The 25,145-nt window shown below is 35.3% G+C and overlaps 2 long non-coding RNA genes across 23 annotated transcripts in view; one reads left to right on the forward strand and one right to left on the reverse strand.

Annotated features, from left to right (window-relative positions):
- Positions 1 to 3,446, forward strand: part of LOC119244363 (uncharacterized) — a 61,403-nt gene extending 57,957 nt beyond the window's left edge. For all 22 annotated transcript variants that reach the window (XR_008551661.1, XR_008551665.1, XR_008551653.1 and 19 more), the window contains 2 exons: positions 156 to 269; positions 847 to 3,446. This is a non-coding gene — a long non-coding RNA (uncharacterized LOC119244363). The remainder of the gene's footprint in view (positions 1 to 155; positions 270 to 846) is intronic.
- Positions 136 to 14,735, reverse strand: LOC129145712 (uncharacterized). Its single transcript, XR_008551674.1, has 3 exons — positions 14,493 to 14,735; positions 815 to 965; positions 136 to 315 (listed from the first exon to the last, which is right to left on the reverse strand). It is a non-coding gene; the product is annotated as an uncharacterized LOC129145712 (long non-coding RNA).
- Between the last annotated feature and the right edge of the window lie 10,410 nt (positions 14,736 to 25,145).

Consider the following 25,145-nt stretch of genomic DNA (forward strand, 5'->3'; position numbering starts at 1 on the left):
CAGCTAGTTATAGCTTTAGGACTGTGTAAGGGAGTAAGATGCAACTCCCGAAAGAAATTAATATGTAAGAATGCCAAAGAGTGACCTCCCAGCTCCCTAATGAATTGTGTTTTTCACTGAAAGTGGTATTTCTCATTTTATTTTCTCCTCCTCAGATGATATCTCGGGAATGGTTTTGGGAGTGAATGATTCCAGTTACTCTCTGAAACAAGAATCTCCAGACAAAGAGCCTTTTCACCTACCTGTTAGCAAAGGGCCATTCTCTGAAGGTAAGTTTTTCATTGGGGTAGTCTTGCTTTATTGTAGAAACCATGTCTAGGTAGAAAATACGATGTTAATAAAATGTTTTCTGCAGATTGGGGACATTTAGTTACATTCTAAATGGACCCCAAGGGTCTGATTACATAATAAGTTAAACAATATAGCTTTTTCACACTCATTAGCTTTTCTATATCACAGTGCATTTGCTATTAATATGAAGGGTTTTTTCTAACCATCAAGCTGAGTTCCTTGACCAGATTCATTGTGTTACTGGCAAACTGTTTTACACATGAGATACAGTAGATTCTCAATGATCAAATAAAGGAAGTAGAACTTTAAGGTGCTAATTACAAAGGGACAAAGTTAGATTAAAAATACCAGCTAGTTGGAGATGCTGTTTTTAGCCCAGCAAAGGGGAAAGCATAGCTCCAATTTCCAAAATTGTGACTTTCTCTGTGTCCTCTGGGTAGATTGGTTTTAGCACATGTCACAGAAGAGTGCTCAAAGTTTTCACAGCCCCTCTGACAGGCTACTTAGGAAAAGTGTTCCTGACCTTTGTCACTTTTCCCCACTGTGTCCTTGCAGGTGATGACTCTAACAGTGAGGTGGATTTGTTACTTCTACCACCAGCTTCACCAAAACCATGATACATTCATCCTTATGCATGGAGATTCCTCTCCTTCCTGTGTTGCAGCGGACACCTCCTGCAGATAAGAAATGCTTAACTGAGAAATGCTCATGTTGGGATATCATCGATGAGACTTTAATTTGGGCATGGTGACTGTTTCCCTTCTGCTACTTGATTCAATCCCAGGAGCCTCAGTAGAGGAAATTTATTGCACAAGAAACTCAAAATGATGGAATTGCTCAGTGCTCCCATAAATATACATTTATAATTTTCATTTGCCATGTGGTAAATTTAAAACATAGGACACATTAAAAAGAAACTGCATGATTTTTTTTCAAAAATTCAAAGCATATCTAAATATCTAACATATAAATTAAGTGCCCTCCTCTTTCTCAAATCTATCTCCCAGAGTTTTCCTCTATTAAGGGAATTGTGTGCATTCTTTAAGTGGATCGATGTGCACAAACACACACGCAAGTTATTTTGGGGGGGTTCTGGAAATGGGGCCATACTGTACACATTCTTCTGCAAATTGCCTTTTATTTAATAGTTTTTCAATGCCCTTTTTCTATTTCAATAATACACATCTTTGTCATTTGTTGAATGACTACATAATTGTTTTGTAGATACACTTAAAGGTTTTAAGCATTTCTCATTCAGAGATATTTATGTAAGCACCAAATTTCTGTGCAATGAGCCTCCCTATATATCAATAATTTTGCAATTGTCAATTATATCATAATAAATTACTTAGCAGTTGAAATACTGGGATTAAGGATATAAACATTTTTCAAATTTTGAAAATTATTACAAGACTTCCTTTAAAATGTGGTAACAATTTTACCCTCAAATGGCAATGAATGAGATTGCCATCTCCCACAACCTTACAGATAATGGATTTTATAAATATTTAAAATCTTTGCCAATGTTATAGCCCAAACTATTGTCTTAAACTGTATTTTTGTTTTTTAGTTTAATCATTTTCTTCATGTTTATTAGTCATCTGTATTTTTTAATTTCTTCTTTATGTCCAATTTTGGGGGTTGGGGGAGCATTTAGTCTCTTCCTGAACTCATTTGTTATTGGGGGAATGAGCTTTGGATTGTCAAGCATTACAGATATTTTTACACACTCTAAACTTTGTTTTTGTTATAAGAATGTGTATAATTGTTATATGTCCAAGTATAACCATGTCTGCTATGGCTTCTGAGTTTCATGTCATTTTGGAAAGATATTTATGCTGATTCCATAAAACCCTTCACCTATGTTAACTTCTAATTCTTTCGTGTTTTTTAAATTCAAATTCGTAAAATCATGAGAAATTTTTTTGATTTGAAATCTTAAAGTTGCCAAGTTATTTGCCATTACTTGCGATTATTTGCCAATAATTGCACATTTATCTGTAATGCCATCTTGCATATATGCTGTATTCTCATCTGTGACTGGCTCCATTTTTGTTCTGTGGATCTGTGTGTGTCTTCTTCTGCCTCCTGTCTCATGTGTTTTCTCATTGGAAGAAATTACAGTTTAGACTGCAATTTCCTCAACTTTAATAAATTAATATGGGGAAAATTGGTTCTTAATAAGTCTTCCTATCCAAGGACAAGGTATGTCTTTCTTTTATTCAATAATTTACTTACTGTTAATATTTTCACTTTGTGATGGGTATATTTTCTTTCAGCTTATTTACTTGATAATATTACTGCTTCTGAAAGTTTGTTTTATTTTGGGGGGCAAGTGGTCACCTTACTCTTTCTCAAGACTTCTCATATTGTTTCAAATATGTACTAAATCCTTTGCAAATATTGATAGTTTGTATTCTCCTTTCCAAATGATCTGGGTTTTAGTTACGTTGATAAATGTTACTGACTGTTACTTGCAGAGCACTTACATGATTGTGGAAATACTGCCTACCCTGATTTTGGTTTTAATGGAATGCTTCTTTGGTTTGACCAGCATAGTGTTACTGATCTGGTATGCAGAAAGGCTCCCAGAAGGAGCTATAATCAGGAAATTGAGTTCTTTATACCTACAAGAGCAAGGGAAAACACCACTTTGACAAGGTTTAGCAGTGTTTCAAAAGCAGGAGAAAAGAATGTTTGCTTCTGGGCTGGTGTGGTTTTTAAGGTGGGCCTTTCAAGCAGGGAACTCATCACAAATGGGCAAGATGTTTGATGCAGTAGTCTAAGGTGAAAGAGTAAGGTGAGGGTCTTGACGAGTCTAGAAAATCAAATTGATAATAAGCTGCTTTGTCTATGTAAGATGTTATCAATGATAGAAGAGCCATTTGCCTAGATGAGCAAATTGTGTATTTGTTGGTTTACAGTTCTATCTTATTAGATTGGACTCTTCTGGGGTGGCTTTGGGTATAAGTCCCAAATAAGTTATTTTGATGTGGGTGGTCTCAAGCATCAATATAAGATGCTAATTTTAAATTTGACACATTTTATGCATCATGTTAGGAAAGTCTCCCACATTTTATATTGTTCTAAGAAATTTTAGTCAAAGCTAGATGGTAGATAGAATCAAATATTTTTGCATAAATAATTGTATTCCTTAATTGTACCTTTATTGTTATGAAATAATTCATTTTCTATTATTGAAATTTTCTTTTTTCCTTGAATGAACAAACTTTATTTGCTTAAAAATGTTTTATATTTACTATAGAATTATAAGTATCTAATTTGATTTGGAATTTTTTCAAGTTTACTACTAAATGACATTAATCTGTAATTTTCTTTTCTGTTCTATTTTTGTCATGTTTTGATATGAGATTCCTGGTCATGTTAAAATGGTTTTGAGATTTTTTTTATACTCTGTGCTCTTCAATGGGTTGACAAGATCTAGCATTAATATCAATGGTTAAGCATGCGCATCAATTCAGTCATCTGAACTCTCCTTTGTTTTTAGTGCTTTGGAGTAGAATTAAGGCTATCTAGAAAATTTTCTCACTTTTTTATGGTTATTATATTTTGTTTCATCTCTTATATTTAACTTGTTTTCACAATCCAAGCAGATTTTCAGAGAAGCAAAAAATTATACAAAGTGTTTTTTTTTTTATCACTCTATTTCTCATTTCAATTAATAGCAATTATCATTCTAGTTTTGGTTATTTCTGCTATGCTTTTTCTTAATGAAATAAGTTTGACTTATGAATTTTTTTGCGTCACTCGTGCTTCTTCCCCTCAATTGGTTTAATTATCAGGTTTTTTTTTTTCCAGTGTTATTTCTTTATTTTTATGTATTCCTTTTTGTTTCTTCTAATAAATTCTTCATAATCACTTATTTTAACTTGTTTTTGCTAATGAAATATTTTCTCTGTTGTGAGTTTTAGAAAACTTTCATCATGAACACATTGTAAACATAGAGAATATGAGGAGGAAAGAATAGTGAAATTGCAGATACCAGGAATCAAAATTCCACCATCATCAACATTTTGCCATATTCAGCCTGTGTCATTTGTAAAGTATTTTCTAGTAAGTTAAGGAAGCAATAATATTTCTTCCCCCCAGAAAAGTTTTAAAATTTTAATTTTTTAAATTATAATGTATGTTTCAGGATTTACAGGATAAAAGACACTCCCCAAAAGGTAATTCACCTTATTTCTGTCCTCCATCACCATCTAATTTCCCTTCCTGGACTCATGTATTACAGTTTCTTGTTTTTCCTTTCCCAAATACATACATACACATACACATACACACATGCATCCTGAAATGTGTATGTGCGTATATAGACATACACACACATACTTTTATACTGTTCTGTAACTTTATATATTTACATAATGTATAATTTTCAAAATTGTCTGCAAATCAATTTCACATCAGTATATGAAACTTCTTTTTTTTTTTTTAAAGATTTATTTATTTATTTATACAAGCACTGGGTACAGTCAGAAGTGCATGAGGGTGAGAGAATTCACCAGAGCCAGAGCAGGGAACAGAACAGGCAGAAGGACTGAAATACACTGCTGAGGGGAGCAGCGGGCGGCAGGAGAGGTCTGCGCGCCATGTGGGACCCTCGCTGGCAGCCGGGGATCCAACTGGCACTGCAGAGGCTGTGGGCAGCTTTGCAGCCCAGTGCTCAACCGCTGCACCACCAGGGGAGGCCTGAAACTTATTTTTAATATTTGTATTTTACATAGTAGATTATACATAGTTAGATGCATAGATCTTAATTGTATAATCAATGAATTTTCATAGTTATTTAAGAAACAGAATATTTTTCTTAGCTAAGAACCTCCCTACACTGCCTTCTTCCAGCCAAGCTTAATTCTCTTAAGAATGTTCTGATTTGTGTCATCATTAGATTAGTTTTGCCTTTTCTTGAAATTAATATAAATATAATCACACAGTATGTCTTGCTTCTTTAGTCATCATATTAGTTATTGAGTTTTATGTGTTATTGTCTTGTCAGTCTCCTTTTGATGATTATCTCCAGTTTTTAGCTGTTTTGAGCATATTAGTATTTAATTACCTTAAAATGGAATTTACTTGATTGCAACATATAATTTACTTAAGAAATTGCCAGTCTTCTGACAAGGGGGAAGCTTTTCACACTCTCAACCAATAGTAAAGGAGATTATCAGTTACTGTCATTACTAACAGACATTTTTAAAAAATGTTGTCATTTAAAGAAAATATATCCATTCAAGTGTAAAATGGCATCTTATTATCATTTTAATTTATAAGTTAGACACTTAAGGAGATATATAAAAAAATTTTTCATGAGGCTAGCTGTCAGTCATTAATCTTCTATAGTAAAATTTGTTTAAATTTTTTCCAATTTTACTTATTATTTTCAAGCAATTTTGGACTTTAAGGAAATTTCCAAAAGTAGTTCAGACAGTTCCTGTGAATTCCTTACCCTGCCTTCCTAATATTAATATTTTATATAACTTATTATAATATTAATACATTAATATTTAATGAAATCTGGAAATTAGCCTTGATATAATACTATTAATGAATTTAAAGACCATATTTGAATTTTGTCAGTTGTCCTGCTAATGCCCATTTTTCTAGTTCAGAATCCAATTTAAGATTCCACATTTGCATTTATTTGTCAGCTTCTTTTTTCTCCATACCTGCCCCCCATCCTGTGAAAGTTCCTCTCTTTTTTGTATCTCATTACCTTGACATGTTTAAGGAATACTGGACCGATTTTGTATAGTATTTCTCAATATGATTTTGTCTGGTATTTTGTCATGATTAGATTAGAGGTTATGCACTTTTGGCAAAAATAATACAGTGACAGTTATGTGTGTTTTTGGTGGGTTATATCAGGCCTACTGGTCATTATGTCTTATTTCTGCGGGTGATTAAGGTGGTTGGTGTATGCCCGCTTTCTGCACTGCAAAGTTGTCATTTTTCTCTTTGTAATTAATAATTTTGTAAAGAGATACTAAGAAATTACACACATATCTTCTTTCTCAATACTGCACTTCATAGTGCCCATCGATGAGTCTTGCCTAGAGCACTTATTACCATGAGCTTTACCTGATGAGGGTTTCCTATTTTTGTGATACTTTCTTTACTTCCTCATTAAAATTTGACTGTAAGGAAGAACTTTCCTCCCCCATTTACTTATGTTCTCAGTTGTTTGACTTCAGTATGGATATATTGGTATTTTTTTTTTTTTTGAGAGGCATGTTTTCTTTCTTTCTTTCTTTATTTGTTTGTTTTGTTTATACATGCACTGGGTACAGTCAGAAGTGCGGGAGGGTGAGAGAATTCACCAGAGCCAGAACGGGGAGCAGAGCAGGCAGAAGGACCGAAGTACACTGCTGAGGGGAGCAACGGGCGGCAGGAGAGGTCTGCGCGCCATGTGGGACCCTCCTCTGGTGGCCGGGGAGCAGCCAGGGATCGAACGGGCGCCGCAGAGGCCGCGGGCAGCTTCGCAACCCAGCGCTCAACCGCTGCGCCACCGAGGAGGCCCATATTGGTATTTTTTTAAAAGAAATATTTATTTATTTACACAAGCACTGGGTACAGTCAGAAACTCAGGAGGGTGAGAGAATTCACCAGAGCCACAGCGGGGAGCAGAACAGGCAGACTGACGAAGTACACTGCTGAGGGGAGCAGTGGGGGCGGCAGGAAAGGTCTGCACATCATGTGGGACCCTCGCCTGGGGGCCAGGGATCGAACTGGCCCTGCAGAGGCTGCGGGCAGCTTTGCAGCCCAGCACTCAACTGCTGTGCTACCAGAGAGGTCCTATTTATTTTATTGTTTAGACTTGAATAAATTGCAATAGTTATTTTTATTTCTAAAATTTCAAAAATTGACCATTGGGAGATCCTTTAAGCTGGCCCCTATGTTCCTTTCACAAGCCCACACAATTTTCTTAGCACTGATTAATTTCCTGGTTCACCAAGATGCACTAGGCTAATCTATTATTTTTTTCCTCTAAACCTGTAATCAATCATTTCTTCAAGGAGTTCTGGTTCTTTGCATTGGAAAATAGCACTTAGAAAGCAAGGCCTGGGTGTTAACATATACTCATTTCTACTGGGATTTCATTTTGTCTAGGCCCTACTAGTGTACAGAGTTGAAAAATAGGTATAGTTCCACTCAATATGTTGCACATACCTGAATTACTTTTCCCTCTATCTGTGAGTGTGTTCCTCACTGATTTTTCTGGTACAGCCCAATATCACTGGGCTATTTTTAATCTTCCTTTTTTCCATATTTATAACTTCTTTCTCCAATGACAATAAACCTACCTTTCACTATACACAATATGTTTTCTTATTTCTTATATAAGCCAATACATATGTAAATTAGTTTCAAAATTTCTAAACTGTACCACTTTAAAAAAACTCACTCACTCAAATAAAATATTTAAATATCATTCTTTTTTCTTTGCCCTTATTGTATCCAGTTAGCACATTTTTTTTCAAACTTGCTTAGGCTAGTTTTTTTCCCTCCAGGCCACTACATTTGTTAATCATAAAATCATTTACTTTTCTCGCTGTTTACATTGCATTTGATTTGACTATGTACTTTTTCCTATGTGAAACATTACTATGTTTCTAAGAAATAAATTTGTGACAATCATCTCTCTACTACACTATATTAGTTCTATTCCTTCCTTCTTTTCATCCTATTTTCATACAGAAACTGGATAACTGTCTCATTAGTTTCTGACTTCTTTTCTATTGCTGTTGTTCACAAGTGGGCAAATACATGCATATTTTATCACATCTCTTTCCCTGGAACATGAATGGTTACATACAACTGAAGCTTTGTCACAGTTTGCCTTTCCCACTTAATGTATCATTTTTATTGAATTACGTGATTTTTGCCAAAAATTATTTCTGTTTTTCCATTTTATGCCATCCTTTTTTTTAAAAAAAAGATTTATTTATTTATGCATACAAGAGCTGGGGTATAGGCCAGAGGTGTGGGGTGGTGAGAGGATTCATCAGAGACAGAGTGGGAAACAGACAGGCAGATTGACCAAAGTACACTGCTGAGGGGAGCAGCGGGGCAGAGTCAGGAGAGGTCTGCTGCACCATGTGGGTTGCTCCCTGGCTGCAGTGGCTGTGGATAGCTTCATAGGTTGCATCTTAACCCTTGTGCCACCAGGGAGGCCCTATGCCATTCTTTTTCACTGAAGATTCACAGTAAGTCTTAAGTGTAGTGTGGGCCCAAAACTTACGTGTGTTTAAGACTATAAGCATTACACGAATGGATCCCACAAATTTTAATATGGTGTTTTAATTATCATTTAGTTCAGAAATTTTCTAATTTTCCTTGTGATTTATTCTCATGTGCTATCTTTAAGCATATTATTTAATTTCCAAATATTTGAGGGCTTTTCATGGTAAACTTACTGACATTTTAATTGTTATGGTATAAAAAGTTCTTTGTAGTATTTCAGCTTTTCCAAATCTATTGAGATTCATGGTCTACCATTTTATCTGTCTTGATGAAAGCTACACAAACACATTAATATGTGTTTGACAGTCACTGAATATAATGATCCACAAATGCTAATAATTAAAGGTGTTTGTTCTGGTTTTGTTCAGTTAGAATATAGATTCTCTATATCATTGATGATTTTTTTTTTGTTTTGTTTTGCCAGTTACTAAGAGAATTGTTCTTTTTTTTCTGCACATGACTGCAATTTTATCTTTCCCTTTCAGGTCTCTCATTTCCTCTTTATGTATATGAAGATCTTTGAATTCTGGCACTTTCATAATGTATGACTTCTTTTTTAAAAAACCAAGGTGACATTGGTTTACAATAGTGTATCAATTCTGTTCCATTGGTCTGTGTGTCCATTTTTATCCCAGTATCATACTGGTTTGATTACTGTAGCTTTGTAGGATAGTTTGAAGTCTGGAAGTGTGATACTTCCTCCTTTTGGCTTCTTGATGAATTTTCTCTTTTCCTAATTTGTATTTCTCCCTATATATATTTGTTGTCTTGAAGTCTACTTTGTCTCTTACTTGAATATTAATACCAGCTTCCTTATGCTTACTCTTTGATATATCTTTTTCTTTTTACATTCAATCTATGTCTTTATTCACATAAGTAGGATTTATAACTACTATTTAGCATTTCCCCCTACTTATCCCTTTTAATTTTTTTCTTTCCCCTGCTTTGTTTCATTCTTTTGACAAAGAATTAGACAATTGCCAAAATATTGAATTAATTAATTAGATAAATTTTAGTATTCTATATTAACTTCTCTATTTATGTCTTTATTACAGCTCTACTCTGTTGTTTTTTTAGGGGTTCACATATGGATTATGACATGACCCTCTAATTTATGACAAACTTAGAGTTAGCTGTATATTTCATGTAAATTGTAAAAACCTTATAGCAAAATAGTTACACTTAAGAACTCCTTTGTTCTCTGTTCTCTTGTCATTTTTTAAATCTACATAGAATATAAAATTCCAATTCTACAATCAATACTCCTTAAGTAAATTGATAGAATATTTACATTTACCTAGGTACTTACCATTTCTACTTTTGTCCCTTCCCTCTCCTTTTAGCCTGAATATTTCCCTTTAGCATTCCAGCAATGGAGATTTACTAATACTAAATTCTCTCACCTTTAATTTTTCTGAAAATATGTTTTACCTTCATTTATGTTGAATATAAAATTAGGGGTTGACTTTTTTTTCCAGCAGCTTAAATATGCTATTTCATTGTTTTTTACAACAATGGAGATATCTCCATGATGCAAATATAATGTATCTTTTTTCTCTCTATTTTCCAGTTTTTCTCTGTAATTTACATCAAAGTGTGCTATCTTTGTATTTATCACATTTAGTATTTACTGAAAGTCTTGAGATAAATACTGATAGTCTTCATGAAATTTTTATATTTTCAGCTCTTATTGCTTCCAGTACTTTTTTATAATCACCCTCCCTTATCATTATGACTAAAATTATATCTATTTTGGAATACTTTTTAGTTTTATACAGATTGCTGTGTTCTGTTCATTTTTTTAAACATCTGTCTTTTCCAATTCACTAATCCCTATTGAGTTCTCAGCCTCTGGTTTACAGACTATTTTGTCTTCTCTTTCCAATCTTACTTAAAATTTTTCTTTTTGCTTCTAGTTCTTTTCACTTTAGAATTTTATTTGTTTCAATTCCAATTTCTCTGTTTACATGTCCTTTATATTCATTATAAGCATCTTTTCCTTTAATTACTTTGGACATAATTTGCTGGGTTCTTAAGGTCCTTATCTATTAACACCTAGGTTATTTCTGTATATATTTATATATACATGACTAGGTTGTTTCTGTATATATTTATATTGACATTCATGTATTTGAAGGCTTGGAAGGAGAGTGTGCAGAAAAATAATTTAGGGCATATATTGGGTTTTACAAAAGATATTTTTATTTTTTTACTGAAAGTAATTTATTATTGATACCTAAAATTATAATGCTGGGTTTTATAACATTATTTTTCTTAAAAGATTTATTTATTTATTTGTTTGTTTGTTTATTTATTTATTTATTTATACAAGCACTGGGTACAGTCAGAAGCGCAGGAGGGTGAGAGAATTCACCAGAGCCAGAGCAGGGAGCAGAGCAGGCAGAAGGACCGAAGTGCACTGCTGAGGGGAGCAGTGGGCGGCAGGAGAGGTCTGCGCACCATGTGGGACCCTCCTCTGGTGGCCGGGGAGCAGCTGGGGATCGAACTGGTGCTTTGGAGGCTGCGGGCAGCTTTGCAACCCAGCGCTTAAACGCTGCGCCACCAGGGAGGCCCAACATATTATTTTTTTTAAAGATTTATTTATTTATGCATACAAGAGCTGGGGTACAGGCTAGAGATGCGGGAGGTGAGGATTCACCAGAGACAGAGTGGGGAACAGAAAAGGCAGACTGAAATACACTGCTAAGGGGAGCAGCGGTTGAGACAGGAAAGGTCTACTTCGCCATGTGGGTTTCTCTCTAGCTGGCCGGGGATCGAACTTGTGCTGCAGAGGCTGTAGATTGCTTCATAGTGCAGTGCTTAACCCCTTGTGCCACCAGGGAGGCCCTTATAACGTATTAAGTACAATCTATATTACAGCAGTAGTACACAGGATAGGGCAAGGATAAATGTAACTGTAGTGATGCCCGCTGGTAAAGATGCACTACATCAACACTAAGTAGACTAAGATAATTCATAAATGCATATTATAATCATATAACAATCACTCAAAATTACTAAAAACTACAACTTAAGTCAGTTACAATTAAAATATAATAAAAATATTTTACTGCAAAATAATGCAATAAAAAATGAAAGGGGGGACTAAATATACAGGAATAAAAAGAAAAATAACAAAATGGCAGACCATATTTATAATTACTTTAGGTATATTCTCAATTGGTCAAATAATTGGTAAAGAATTTTAAATTATCTTTGTAGTTTTCTTTAAATCTCATGGATTTTGTATATTTTTTGCTTTATGAAATTTTATGCCATGATATTTTTAACAGGTTCAATTCAACTTTTTGTGGACTATACTCCTAATCAAGAGTATCTTATTTTTCTGTTGAAAACTTTTTAGTCTCAGATGTGTCCTTTCATGTAAAACATTTTACTGCATTACATTTTAAATTTTAATATGACTTTTTCAACTTGATATTTAATTCTCTTCTTATTTATATAACAGGTAGTATTGTTTTTATTTGACTTTGTTGTCTTATAATTGTCTCTTTTTTCTTACATGATTTCTGGTGCTTTATTTGACTTCATTCATTTTTTATTTAACTTTTGTTTCCTCCATTCTACCCATTTAGAAGATATATTGCATGTATGTTTTGATTAGTTTAGGTTACTTACATAGTTTAATATTATATGGGAAATAAACCATTTTTTTCATTCGATCAACTTAATTGAGGCCATCTTGTTTGAAAGAAGAAAATAACACGTCTATGGATTCCTTATTAATGAAATAAAATAATTATTGATTATGATAATAAATGTTTTTATTTATTGAGTGCACACTTAAGTGGTAGGTTCTGTGTTGAAATGTTTTTATATGTTAATTTTTAAAAATATTCCTATTTGCCCCTGAGATGTACATTAGAATGTTACTAATTTGACATATATGTGTAGTATATTTTATGTGTACCTATGTAATGAGGATGCTTGTACTGCTTTCCTCATATTACTCTTTTTAAAAAAAAAAGATTTATTTATGCATACTAGAGTTGGGATTCAGGCCTAAGGTGCGGAGGGTGAGAGGATTCCCCAGAAACAGAGTGGGGAACAGAACAGGCAGACTGACTGAAATACACTACTAAGGGGAGCAGTGGGCGAGTCAGGAGAGGTCTGGTGCACCAAGTGGACAGCTTTCTGGCTGGCCAGGGATCGAACTCATGCTGCAGAGGCTGTGGATAGCTTCTTAGGTTGTGTCTTAACCCCTTGCGCCACCAGGGAGGCCCCTCATATTACTCTTTTAATTAGTAAATTACTTCATATAGATAAAGTGGCTGAGAAATGTTTGAAATATAATGCTGCAGTGAACAGATGCTGGGAACAACAAAAATGGTAGTCATTTTAATAACTGGTTGAGGCATTATTTGGACCCAAATGTATCTTCACCGCAGAACTGTTTGCTTACTATTATACCTTGATGCTATTCACACACTAGCTATACTTTGTTGGCATAATCTAAAATCTTAATGGCATATCACATATTATATCTGTAGTTATGGTAAATTATGATAACTGTATAGATAGATTAAATTTTCAAAGTTATTTCATCATTGCATTCTTTTTTCAGCTTTAGATATAATACGACCAATAATTACAGATCAAAGAGAATTTGTTGTGTCCTCTTACTCCATGTTACCACATTCACATCACTATTTTCTCTCTTTTTTTGCAATTGACATATATGTGTAGTGTATTTTATGTGTACCTATGGAATGAGGATGCTTGGCAGTATTATGTTCTCGACAAGAATTGTTCAAGAAGCACTCTGGAAATAATATAATTCTCCAATCTTTACATTATTAGGCTTTCTTTACTCTTCCTCAGAATTGGTCTTGGTAGCTACAGCTTTCCCTTATAAATGTAAGCTGTATGCCACAATACTTTAAAAGGGATTCATGAGCTTTTATAACAGTGATGGGTCTAGCTTCAGTCTAGAAGTACAGGGTCTAAAGAAGCATCTAACCTCACTTTTCCTTCCCATCTCTTAGCTCTGTTTCTTGATTCTACAGTCATTTTTTTTTCTTTATACAATTGGACAGGAGGCTACTTGAGGCCCCAAATTCAACGAACTGCTTTGTAGTATTTGTAAGATGTGAACTTTTTTCTTCCCTTGTCCATAAATCCAAGAGTGAGGGGATGGGCCTGACTTAAATCACCTAATATTTACTGACCCAAGTATGGGAACTCTGAGTAGTCTGTTCATCTCCCCAGTATAGGTACCATACCCTATGATTACCAACTTCACCAGTACCTAATAATCTGAAAGAGAATGTCCCCTAGAAGGAAAAGGAAGTTAGTTACAAATGTGGTCATACATCTATAAAGTGTAAGTACAGTGACCAATCACTAGTGCGTCAAGTCTTCATGACCATGTATGTCATGTTAATAGTTACTGCCAACTTAAATTATCAAATACCCACATGCCACCAAATGTGCATCATAGTCTGATGAACAACAGCAGACTCCCTGCTGCAGTGAGTTCATAAATCAATAATCCAGCTGTTCCTGTTTTGTGTTTGTGTCAAAGCCCAGTTTTCTAGGGGGTCTTAAAAGCCATATGATGAAAGTGGTGGAGAGTTCCTTCCTTGTGGGCTATTATGATTTAGAACTTACTTTTATCAGGGTTTTAGCAAATTTGTAAGGGTTTTTGGTTAGGCTTTAGGTTTCTTATGTGCCTATACAATTCCCTGATGCACTGGACTAAAAGTCAGTTTGAGGGAACTCCTTAGAATATGAAACATCATCAGGCACTGTTATTAATCATGGTACTGAAATGGTGACTCCACCTTTAGGAAAAAGAAAAGGATTCTTTCTGTCTTGGTCTTAGGCTGCAGAAATGAATAATAAATGAATAGAGTATGACTTCTTTCGTGAGGTAGTAACCTTCTAAATGGGTTCATTTAAGGGCAATTGGTATGTACCTTCCATTCAGGAATAGAATGTGTCTCTGCAGGTGTTGGTGAAGATTCCTCATCTCACTCTGGCTTGGAAGAATATAGTCTGATGAACAGCAGAATTTTCAATTCTGAGGGAAAATTGCAGATTTTCTAGTTTCATGACCATTTGCCCCTCAGACTCCTTGTATTTTGTAGACAGAAAAGGCTTTTCCACACAGCTGTAGGTTATTCCCTGACTTTCAAAGGGTAGCTTGGATTGGCAACATTTCTTTGTGGCAACACCATCATCAATGACCACCACACCCTAAAAATCATCACCTCACAATGCTTTGGTGTCATCTTAAAATCATTGCCGCTTTTCCAATGCAAAGTCCAACCAGTTAAATGTGGACTATGAGAATATGGTGGAATTCCCTCAAAGGATCTAGAAAAATGAGGAAGGTAATGTATGTTAGGTTCACAAATTACTCTTCTTTTATTCTTGTCCACTGAATTATACGTGAGCTCCCTGTGCTCACCCTATCTGCTCACCTTCCACCAATGTGATGCTATTTGAATGATTTATCGAATCTACAACAGTCTGTAGAATTGGCTGTAATTTTTTTTTTACCCTCTAAAAGAACATTTTTATTGGGAAAAGTAGAAATAAAAAGAGAGGCACCTGCATGGTCACAAGTGAGTAGGAGAGCTGCCGCTCCGCTTTTGCAAAGGGAAAAGGTTTGTGAAAAGAAACACCTGCTTAGTCACAGTGGGCAGGACTGCTGTGTAAATTAAATTAACATTTTTCTTCCCAACACTTGTAAAATAAAAATATATTTGAGAAGGAAATTATGTCTGATACAGAGATTTGTCACTAGCCTGTACCACAGAGGGAGGTTTACACCCAGATCAATGAAAACAACACCAATCAAAGAAAAACATTAGGGAGTCCTCCATTTCACTAATTGGAGTCCATGTATAGATTTTTAAATTTTAGGTGGGGCTCGTTTTAGTTGCAATATTCAGAGCGCTCAACTTGAAGAAACAATTACTGTTGTCCTGAGTAGACCAAAGGGGAATGGGCTTCCTGCTGCATGTGTTATTTATAAAATTAAAAAATGCCAGTGCTAGATGTTTTCTCATTTTGGTTCTTCTGAATGTTCTGCTTTAGAACATTCTGGTGTAAATTCTGTACACAGCTGATATAAAACCATAGGGACTTCTCTGGCGTATTACACACTCTTCTGGAAGGACCAACCTTCCTCCACACTGGTTTGGAGAACAGTCAAATGCATTAGCAATGTTTTTTCAAATCCTGAGAAAAAAAAATTAGAAACTATCTTCTAAAGGAAATTTCATAAAGAAGTTGCATCATCATTCTCAGATCTGTTTGTAATTTCACCCAGTTACCATTTTGTTTTGCTGCCAGTGTCAATTATTTTCATCATTGATAAACTAAGCTCCTTAAAATTGTCTTTATCACTTTCTGTTATCAGTGTTTCTCACACTTCCTAATCATGATGTGCTTTTAATACATGCAACTTTAATACTTTGAATCATTCACTGAATGATTGAAGGAATGGGTGAATATATATTTTAGATAGTCACATGTATGTATCTCACATACATATGCATAAAAATCTCCCTATAGATTCAGGAATGTGCAACTTCATAAGTATCTACAAGTATGCATATATGCCATCCTTTCTTTCAATCATGTGTGAGATTTAGTGTGTGTGAAGAAATGTGTAAAGTTCAGAGGACAGAATGAAGAAAGCTTCTTGAGGTGAGTATCAGAGATGCAGGCAGATATAACATAGAGGACACAGGCCATTGGCAAATTCACATTGGCTGCACTATACTGAGTTCGATGAAAGCAGTTGGAGGAGGGGGTGTGGTCTGTGTGTGCACAATGCCTGGAGTAGAGGTTGCCTCAGCAATGTTTGTCTCTTGAACCAATCATCAAAATGTGAATGATTGCATGAATAGGCAAGAGCAGGTGCTCCCTGTTCTGGGATGTTTCTTGTAGTTGTTACTTTCATGAATGAGAAAGTCATGTATGGAGGGAGCCTGTACTTAATATCATGATGAGATTTAGTTCTTGAGGTCATGATTAATTTTTCAAAACTGTCATAAATACAAAGGTTATCAACATAATACTGAATGTACTTAAACTGAAGCAATTCCTTCCCCTTGAGGGATTATGTGTTGTTTTATTTATATTCTGCAGTGAATGCACAAACAGAAGTAATTGTAATGATCTGTCATTACTATTTGCTGAGATCTTGCCGTAGTCCAGCCTCATGCTTTACCTCGTATCTATGTCATTTTTTTTATATGCAGCCACATAGGTGCCATTTATGTAGGGCCTAGATCCAATTAATTGTGGACAAACTTCAATGTTTAAAAATCACAAAAGGTGTCTTGGGCATGCACTGGCAGTGCAGAACAGCTCAGCAGATTCTAAACAGAATCCCCATTACAATAAAAATAATATATCTCCAAGTAATTTTCCTCTTCCCTTTTAATCCCTACTTCTGGCTGGAATGTTTTAGTATTAAATGGTTATGATCCAACTTCATGTTTAGTCTTTAGACACTCAGAAAACCCCCAAAATGGAAAGAAACAAAAAACAGCAACTCAAAGTATTTCTTGAAAATGCTTAATTTTTTAGGATAGCTTGTTTTATGTCAGTAAATAACCAGGGGCAAGCTGAGTGAAGAGTAAGGGAATATGTCACATGCTCAAATAATGCAGGGGAGAAAAGTACTGAGGTGGTAACAAATCAATAAGAATAACTGTCCTCATCAGACTTTTTTTTATAGTACCTAGTCTATTCTAGAGCCCCACAGGGGCTGCTTCATAGAATTATACCATGTGAGCTTTAGTTCTAACCTAGATATTATTTCCTCCCTTACAAAGATGAGGAAGCCAAGGTAAATAATGGCTAAATAATGTGTGTGTGTGTGTGTGTGTGTGTCTAACTCCTGGATTCAAAGCCCGTGATTTAGGGTATTACTCTGTTGTCCTGTATAGAAGATATTTTCAACTCCTCCTATAGTATCTTAGAGTGGAATATGTTTAAACTTGCCATGAAGATATTTGCGGAGCATATATGTATGAGACAGGAGCCTTCTAGGCAGTGGGGAAACAACAGTAGCAAGACAGTAAGGGTCACTGCAATAATGGAAACAGAACAATGATGTATATGCAGCAACACACTCATTAAGGAAATGGATGCCGGAGTATATAGCCTGGATTCAGATTCCCATTCACCATGTTTTCCTTGTGAGAGAAGGTGAGATGTGTCAGCCACTAACAAAATTAAATGAGATGTTGGGGAATGTTTTACTTAGAACAATATCTGGCACATTATATGTGCACAATAAATATTACCTGTGACTCTGAGAAAGCATACATTTAAAACTCAATGATTATGTTATATACAACAAGTGCTGGTTCCTGAAAAATATCACCAAATCACCTTGTTCTCGTATAACAGCAAGAGATGGCATACTTTGGCAATTTCAGCAGTATGTCAAAGGGGGAAAGATATTTTGAAACACATTTAAGATGGGTCTTTCAGTGTTTTGGGCTTGTGGAAAGAAGAAAGCAAGACAAAATTCTTGTTGAGTGGTTGGGCTTGAGTTCCAGCATCAAAGCTTAATTTTTCTTTTTCTAGAATTAATTTGTCTGATGATCTCATAGAGGATAAACTAATGAGTCAAAATAAAACCTGGGATAGAGACTTGATTGAAGGCAAGGCTGTGTTACTTCCACGTAGAGTCTAGAAGGCAGACAGTAGTTGACCAAAATGTCAAATTCCTGCCTAGTGTGCTAGACACAGCCACGAGACTGGTTTCATTAATCCACTATTTTCCTTTCAGAGCTATCCAATGATCTGCCTAAAGCAAAAATATCCCTGTGAAATTGTTAAGTGTGTTGTAATCCTCGTGTTACACAAAGAATTGTTTAATCCCAGGAAATGAATTTCATAGTATCGATATCATTAATAGAGCTAAAGCAAAAGGAAAAACAGTTGAGTCTTCTTTATAAAATCTGTGAGAAGTTGACATCTCCAAATAGATACTGTCTGCACTCTAGTTCTCATGCAAGTTCTGTTCCTCTGAAAGTTCTGTTACAAATGCTGACTTCCACAAAAGATCCACCAGTGTTTGTTAGGCACAGGAACCTCCTTTTCCAGATGTGATAGTGTAGGGACTTTAGATTGCTGACTGTTTAACACATTGTTGTATTCGCCCTGCCATCTATTAATTGAGTTTCAATTATTTATTCATGTCAAGGAATTGGAACCGAGAGAAACTGGGCAACTCTCAGAGGAGAATGTATCCAAACCCAGCAGTCAGTCTGGTTGTGTGCTCTAACCACTTCACATGTTAACTTGTAATCAGGTGTTTGACTTATACTAAAAACTGATTAAAATGTAATAAATAAATAATAGATGTCTTTTTAGTAAAATAGCTAAATTTCTTACCAGATGGGTAAGAAATTAGAGGAGGCAGGTTAAAACATAACTCTATATTATACAGTTTTGTTGGCTCTTGAGAGGAAGCCATCTTTCTCTCACCCAGTTATCTATTGGTTTGGAGGATCTTAGGTAGAACACTTCCTTCTAAAGATAATCTTCTTCTAATGGATTCCTAAGATTTCTCAGGTTGAGGTTTCCAGTCTTGATTTTACATGGTGTATAGGCCTCTTTGATTAAAAGATATTACTCATAAATTTCATATTACTTCTGTACTAGTTTTAACTAAGTGATGGGATTCTTTCAGAGTTCAAAGACTGTCTTGGTACTTGGGAAACATCCAGGATTATTGGAGAAATCTACCACCTCAATACTTTGTCATTTCTGAGGAGGAGAGTATATAATAGTGTTAGGGCTTAAAAATGATATTGTGGTACTCATATAAATTTTTAAATTTGCAAACCTTATCTTTAATGATAAAGGCCTAATGTCCAGAAAAAAACTTGGGCAAAGGCTTATCCCAGATGAAAGATATTCCCCTCACTTGAGCATCCTTTAGTGATCCTATCATCAATAATTTGAAAATCCCACAATAGTTAATAGAGATCAGTGCTTTGAAGAAACAGAGCTGGGTTGGGGGAAAGGAGATTAATGACTAGATCACTGAAGCAATGCTTCTGAAGGTCACTGCCCTCAGACACAAGTACACAAAAATAGACTTATTTAAAAGTTAGCAATCACTCAATTCCCCTACAGCATCCCACCAATAGACTTCAGAATAATAACAACAAGGGATTCCAGTTTAAAAGCAGCAGGTCACCAACTCCTGCAGAGGAGGAGTACTTAGGGAAGGCCAGATTCAAGAGAGAAGACATAAACACACTAAGGGAATTTGCCCATTCTGATATCTCTCCCAACAGCAAACATTAAGTACAATCCATCTCCTAGTCAGAATGTCATAAATCTCATATTATGACCTGTTGATCTCAATTCCTAGTTCCAGATACAACTCAACAAGAAATTTTAATACATGCCATATGAAAGACCCAAAAAAGACAAAGTGCTTAGTAGAACAAGACTCAGGACACAGATGTTGGTTAGCAAATCGGAAATTTGAAATAACTCTGATTGATATGTAAAGAGCTCTTTATGGAAAAAGAAGGCATCATGTAAGAATAGATGTGTTTCAGAGCAGAGAAATGAAACAAAGAATGAAAGAGAAATGCTAGAGATCAAAAAACACTATAACCAAAATAAAGAATGCCTTCAATAGGCTCATTCGGTTCAGCACAGCAGAAGAAAGAAAAATGAGCTTGAAGATAGTTCAATAGAAATTTCACAGAATGAAATAGAGAAAAAAATAATGGAAAAACAGAGCAAAATATCTAAGAATTGTCAAACAGTTTAAAAATCTTAGCAGATGTGCTTGGAATACTAGAAAGAGGAAAGTGTACAGAGCAGAAGAAATACTTGAAGGAATATTGGCCTAGGATGTTCCAAAATGGATGACGGACACCAACCACTAACACAGGAAGCTTAGAGAACACGAATGTGGGGGAGGGCAAAATAATAACAGCAATAAAATCTAAGCATATCATATTCAAATACAGGAAACCGAAGACAGGAAATCTTGGGAGAAATGGGGGGTTGGGAGGGAAGGCCTTACCTACAGAGAATGACAGTGGACTTCTCATCAGAAATCATCCAAGTAAGAAGAGAGTAGAGTAAAATATTTGGTATTGCAGAGGAAGAAAAATTGCCGAGAGGTTTATAGCCACCAAATATATCCTCCAAAAGTAGAGGGAAAATAAAGATTCTAATACAAGCCAAAAATGAGGGATTTCATGATAGCAAACCTTCCCTACAAGAAATGTTAGAAGTTCTTCAGGGAGAAGGGAACTTAACACAGGTCAGAAACTTGGCTCTCCATAGAAAAAAAGAACACTGGAGTTCAAATAAATTAGGTGAAATGAAATCACTTTGATTATTCCTAAATAATCTAAATATTTTCTAAAGTAATAATAGTTACAATGCATTGGATGGTTATGGCATATGAATAGTGAAATAAATTATAGCAGTGTCAGAAGAGATAGGAGGGAAATGTTGAGAATACTCTGATATAATGAGGATACACTACATTGCCAAAACTCATACAAGGAGAAATATATAACCTGAATAATCCAAAATCTATTAAAGAAATTGAGTTACTAACCTTCCAAAATTTTACCATAGAATTTTATTGAATATTTAAGGAATAATAGTATCAATTCTTCACCATAGCATCTGTGCACTATCACCAGATAAAGACATTACAATCAGGGAAAACTGCACACCAGTATCTGTCATGAGCATTGACATAACAATCCTAACCAAAAGATTTGCAATTTGAATCCAACAATATATGAACGAGTGATACACTGAAACCAAGTGGAACTTATTCCAGGTATGCAAGGATATTTCAACATTAAAAAACAATCAATGTACTTCATCACCTCAAAAGAATACAGAGAAAAGTTCATTTAGTCCTATCAATAGATGCTGCAAAAACATTTGACAAAAACCAATACTCATTCATGATAAAAACTCTCAGGAAACTAGGAATACTGGGAAATTTTGTTTCATAAAGAACTTCAACAAGGCCTCCCCTGGTGGCGCAGCGGTTGAGCACTGGGCTGCGAGGCTGCCCGCAGCCTCTGCAGCAACGATTCGATCCCCGGCCGGCGGAGAGGGTCCCACATGGTGCACAGACCTCTCCTGACACACCCCCTGCTCCCCTCAGCAGTGTATTTCCGCAGTCTGCCTGTTCTGCTCCCCGCTCTGGCTCTGGTGAATTCTCTCACCCTCCTGTGCTTCTGACTATACCCAGTGCTTGTATAAATAAATAAAAAATCTTTCAAAAAAAAAAAAAAAAGAACTTCAACAAACCCCTCTAAGGGTAACATCTTGCTCACTGGTGAGAGACATTTTGCCAATTTTAGAAAAAGGCAAGGACGTCATTTTGCACCACTTCTTTTTTTTTTTAATATTTTATTTATTTATTTATACAAGCACTGGGCACAGTCAGAAGCACGGGAGGGTGAGAGAATTCACCAGAACCAGAGTGGGGAACAGAACAGGCAGACTGATGAATTACACTGCTGAGGGGAGCAGCGGTTGGCAGGAGAGTTCTGTGAGCCATGTGGGACCATCGCTGGTGGCCGGGGATCGAACTGGCGCTGCAGAGGCTGCGGACAGCTTCGCAGCCCAGTGCTCAACTACTGCGCCACCAGGGGAGGCCCGCACCACTTCTTTTTTTTTTAAGATTCATTTATTTCTATGCACACAAGAACTGGAGTACAGGCCAGAGGTGTGGGGGTGAAAGGATTCACCAGAGACAGAGTGGGAAACAGAACAGTCAGATTGACTGAAATACACTGCTGAGGGAAGCAGTGGGCAAGAAAGGAGAGGTCTCCTGCACGATGTGGGTATCTCCCTGGCAGGCCAGGGATCGAACTTGTGCTGCAGAGGCTGTGGATTGCTTCATAGTGCTGTGCTTAACACCCTGCACCACCAGGGAGGCCCCCATTTTGCACCACTTCTATGCAACATTTTGCTGGAACTCATAGCTAGTACAATATGGCAAGATGAAGGACAAAGAGGCAAACATTACAATAGAGAAAAGAAGCTATCTTTATTCAGAGATGATGATTGTCTAGAAAATCCCAAAGAATCCGTCCACCAAGGAAAACAAAACAAAAATATCCTCAAGTGAAATGAGTACAGCAAGGTTAAAGGATACAATGTTCATCTGTACCAAAATCAATTGCTTTTCTATATACCAGCAATGAGCAGCATACTTTGAAATGGATTAATTTAAAAAATATTAACAATCGTGCAAAAAGAGAAATACTAAGGTATAAATCTAAGTATAAATGGCCTGTAAATGCAAAAGTAAAAATCCCTGACAAAGGAATCAAAGACAATATAAATAATGGACAAATATTCTGTGTTCATGTTTTGAGGCTCAATGTTGCTAAGATGTCAATTCTTCCCAACTAGAGTTATAAATTCAATGGAATCTTACTCAAAACATCAGAAAATTAATTGTAGATATCAACAAACTAATTATAAGTTTATATAGAAAGACAGCAAGAGTTGAGCAACATAATACTGATGAACAAATTTAGAGAACTGACATTACATTATTTTAAGTCTTTTACTGTAAATCTACAATAATCAGACAGCAATGATGCCAAAGGAGCGACATATAGATCAAAAGCACAGAACAGAGAATTCAGATACTCACAGACATGGTTAGGTGATCATTGCCAAGAATACAAAGGCAACTCACTGCATAAAGGATAAGGGTCCCATAAATGATGCTAGAACAAAGGGAAGTCCATAAACAAGATGATTGCCTAAAACAAGAAGGGAATCATCTTGTTTATGGGCAACTCTACACATTTCACAAAAATGTACTCAAAATAGGTCATAGAGCTACATACATGGAAATACAAAACTATAAAACTTCTAGAAGAAAAGATAGGAGAAAAATCTATGTAACCTTAGGTTTTATGATGAGTTGTTAGATACAACAACAAAGCACAAATCATGAAGAAAAAATTGTTAGTGGTATTTTATTAAGATTAAAAGTTCTGCTTTGGTTAAAGACACTGTTAATGAAAAGACAGGACACAGATTGGAAAAAAATATTTTCAAAATGCAAATCCGATAAAGGTCTTCTACCCAAATGTATAAAGAACTTAAAATTCAGCAGTGAGAAAAAGTACTTATAAATGAGCAAGTGATCTGAAAAGATACCTTACTACAGAAATACACAAATGAAAAATAAGCAAATGTAAAGATACTCTTTATTATCTGTCACTAGAAGATTGCAGATTCAACAAAAAGATGCAACTATAAACCTAGCAGCATGGCTAAAATCCAAAGAACTGGTAATGTCAATCATTAGTAAAGAAAAAGCAATAGAAACTAACATGGATTATTAAGGAGACTACAGAATGGTCAGATACACTGGAAGATTGTAATAGCTTCTTAGCAAGTTAAATGTCCATACATCTTTGCAAACCTGGAAGATATTAATCCATTAACAATAATCACTTTGAATGTGAATAATTTAAATTAAAACCAGTCAGTTTGGATTACAAAAATGACTCGGTTGAGAACTTATATTCACACAAAAACCAGCATACAAATATTTATAACCATTTTTTCATAATTGCAAATATATCCTTCAATAGATAACATTTTGATACTGCTATACGTAAAATACCATTAAGTGACATAAAAGAATGATTTGTCAAGCCACAGAAAGTACAGATGATCTTCTTAAATGCATTTTTTAAGTGAAAAGAAGCAAGTCTGAAAAATGATATAAAAAGTACCTCCCTTTCATATGACATTCTGGAAAAGGCAAAGCTAATGATAGAGTAAACATGTCTGGTTGGAAGAGGGAGGGCCAGGACTGAATAAATAAAACACAGTGAATCCATTCTGTGTGATACTGTGATGACATATACATAACACTCTCCATATATCAAAAACCCATAGACTTTATAGTACAAAGCGTAAACCACAATGTATTAGGAGATTATGGGATCCCAGGATGGAATATAAGATGTGAAAAAAAGAGAGAGACTATAGTGTATTTTAAATATATGGAACAAAGTCACTCATGGGGCTGGAAGGTAAAAGTGCTGACTTAAATAACAAGGGGAATAAGTGGAATGTGTCAGACTAAAGATGAAGTGACTGGAAATAGCTCCGTGTTCTACTCATGGGTATTTGGCTTAACAATTCTGAAACCACTATTTTTGTATACTGGAATTGAACAAATAAGCAAATCCTTATTGGGTAGTGAAAGTTTCTCACAGTTGGAGTGGAAGATGACAGACTAATCACAGAATAATCCATGTGATGATAAATTAGAGTTGAAAGCATCAGTGTGAACTCATGTTTAACTTTATACAGGTTATTCATATAAATTTTTATAGATACATGGTTATACATGATTACTGTATAGTTCCTTACTGTGTGGGCTGGGAAAACCTAGAAGCAATAACAATCTAATGACAAGAGACACAATATACTGTATTTTAAATCTTGATCCCATTTGCCAATAAAACAAACCAGGGTTCTTTCAGAAATTGTTGATTCTAGAAATGGGCAGAAAAAAATAAAAGATGACACTAGAGAAGCTTGTAGTGCCAGAA

The sequence above is a fragment of the Talpa occidentalis genome, unplaced genomic scaffold (genome assembly GCF_014898055.3).
Source record: "Talpa occidentalis isolate TD23 unplaced genomic scaffold, MPIMG_talOcc4v2.1 talOcc4.14, whole genome shotgun sequence".
In the NCBI taxonomy this organism is placed as follows: Eukaryota; Metazoa; Chordata; class Mammalia; order Eulipotyphla; family Talpidae; genus Talpa; species Talpa occidentalis.